Genomic DNA, 3026 nt, shown 5'->3' with positions numbered 1-3026 from the left:
AATTAAGTTTAATAGGGTATTAAAAATGAATGTCGATAGTCTCATTTTTCTATGAAGAACAAGATTCAGAAGCCAGTTATAAAATGTGTGAAGAATATGATCACAATGGATCATTCATTTACAAAGTTAATAAAAAGAAATGGACTGATATTTGCTGGCAAAATAGCTCTTCTATTAGAAAGTAGAATCACAGAATCATAGCATCACAGAAAATGAGCGTTGGAAGGGGCCCCAGGAGGTCATCGAGTCCAAGTCCCTGCTCGAAGCAGGGCCATTCTCAACTATACCATCCCAGCCAAGGTTTTGTCTAACCAGGTCTTAAAAACCTCCAAGGATGGAGCTTCCACCGCCTCTCTGGGTAACCTGTTCCAGTGTTTTACTACCCTCCTAGTAAGATAGTTCTTCCTAATATCTAACCTAAACTTCCCTTGCTGCAACTTGAGACCATTGTTCCTTGTTCTGTCAAGTACTCCATTTTTACTCAGAGAGGGCCAAGTCTAGAAGTTTGATTCCTCTTTTCCTGAAATTGATGAAGAATTGAAACTGATAAAGAAATGATGGGAAGGGATTTGTAAGTTTTTCAGTTCATGTGTATGTTCTGTTGTGAACACAGAGGAATGCTTGATGAACAGAAGACAGATGAGTCAAAGATGTCCAGATCTGTGTTGTTCTTGTGGTTCGGATATCTGAACCCTTTTGCCTCTGCAGCTAGAATATCTAGTGACAGGCAAGTATGAATGCTCCAAAATTCATCCAGATGCATAAAACATCTAAATTGTCACATTTCTCCCTTTATAAATGTAATGAAAATTCCAGATTATCAGGAGATTGAAAGTTGGAACTATTCAATAGTTTGAAGAAATGTTCACAAATTATTTCAGCATTCAGCATATGCTTAATATGTAAAAACTCAACACAACACACACACACACACACACACACACATATCCAATGGGTGCATCTACACATCCAATTAATGGCCGTATCCACATGAGCAGAGACATGCATTTGCAGCCACACAAATAGTAGCGGCACAAATTTGTGCCACTGTTTTGTGACATAGTGCATACCCCTGCCCTGCCCATGGACTTTGCAGTGTGACACATTGTCTCACTGCTCCATATGCAATGTGGGGGGAGGCTGGCTGGGACATAGGGTGCCTCAGGCAAGCAGTGGAGCTATCTGGCAGGAAGCCCCCACACTGAGGCACCCTGTGCCCCCAGCCAGCTGGAGACTGGCATGTGCAGATAGGGGAACAGGCAGTCCAGGGATAGCTGTTCCCCTGCCTCTGTGTGCTTCAGTGTGGGGGCTCTGCTATAGAGCCCCTGAGCTGAGGCACATAGATCCCTTGTCTCAAGGCATCCTGCACCCCAGCAGGATAAAGTAAAGCAGCTGGCTGGAGTGCAGTGTGCCTTGAGACAGGGGAGTAATTAGGGAGGAGCATGTTCTGGGGAGCCAGGGCAGCCTAAAGAGCCTTGAGATGGAGGACCAGTCAGGGAGAAGCAGGGTCTGTCTCCAGGGGAGCAGGCTCTATCTCCATGTGCTGCGGAGCCCCCAGCTGAGGTACTCTGGACCCCAGCCAGCCTTCCTTGCAGCATGTCTTAGCATGGAGGCTTCACGTGCCTCGGTACAAGGGCTCTGCAGTGCAGCCCCCATCTTGAGGCACCCTGCCCCACATCCAGCCACTCCCTAGGTGGCTGAAACACAGCATGCCTCCCCTCTAGAGGCATGCCATGCCCCAGCCAGCTGCTCCATAGATGGCTGGGGCACCAGGTGCCTGAAAACAGGGGCTCCATGTGCCTTGGAATGAGGGCCTCACAGCAGAGCCCCTGCGCTGATGCATGTGGACACAGAGAGCTTCCCCATCTTGAGGCACACTATGATCCAGCCAGCCAAGAAAGCTGGAGGGGGTGCAGGGTGCCTCAGCAGGGGCTCCACAGTGTACAGAGATGGAGGAGCAGGCAGCCCTGGGCTGCTCCCCCATTTCTGCATTTGTCCTGTTGCACGCCATTTTGGTGTGATTTAAGCCACTTTTTTTTATTTGTGGGGGGGCAGGGGCATTGCTACCAGGAAATCCTGCTACCAGGAAATTCTGGTAGCAATTTTTTTCCCGGCACTACAAATTAGCAGTGCCGCACACAGTTTAACATGCTGGATGTGCAGGTTGGGGTGCCACAAAGAGGTTTGCAGTGCCACAAACTGCATGTACCTGCACGTCTGGATCTGGCCAATGTGATGCAATAAACTTAGGAGCAGTTTGAGCCAAAGTAAACTGCTCCTGGGCAGAGAGTCTACATGTGTGCCTGGGACAGAAACAATTTGAGCCAGAGCAGAGCAGGCCCCCAGCTGGCTGGGCTGACCAGGAGCAATTTATGCCCACAGTCAGTGGTTACACATCCATTTCAGTGCAGTAAATTACCCCACCATAAGATAGTACTGTCCCCGACTAGTCCCAGTTACTCTCTTACAGCAAAGTTAATTAGCTTACTGTACCCTAATACTGGTACACGTGTTGACTGTGATGCTTTATTGTAGAGCTAATTAGTCTACTCCACAGAAAAGTACATGTGTAGATGCACAGAGAACAAGGTAGGAACTTGAAATGCTTAGAACTGAGAATAGGAATACTCAAGTGAATAACTGTTCAGTAGGGCTATGCGAAACAGGCCATATTCAATTTGGATTCAGATTCTGCCTGACTCAAGGACAGTGATTCGATTTGTTGATTTGGATCACTGTCCCCAATTCAATTCGGCCAAATCTGAATCTGAAGATTCAATGCTGATTCAGAGAATCAGTGATTTGGCCATAAACACAGCTTTAAATGTTTTTTCTGCATGCCTTGAGGTGCCAGGTGTGGCTCATGAATGCTGTGATGCTGGGGTGGATGGAGCATCCCACAGGAGCGTGGGGAGGCCCCCTGCGTGCTTGGTGGTGAACCCGGAAGTGGACGGGAAGTTCTTCTGGTCTACTTCCGGGTCTGCCAGGGAGCGTACATGGCCACCCCCCCCCCCCCCCCCCCCCCC

The sequence above is a fragment of the Gavialis gangeticus genome, unplaced genomic scaffold (genome assembly GCF_001723915.1).
Source record: "Gavialis gangeticus isolate Ggan-Ray unplaced genomic scaffold, GavGan_comp1, whole genome shotgun sequence".
Classification (NCBI taxonomy): domain Eukaryota; kingdom Metazoa; phylum Chordata; order Crocodylia; family Gavialidae; genus Gavialis; species Gavialis gangeticus.
This window is presented reverse-complemented; position numbering follows the sequence as displayed.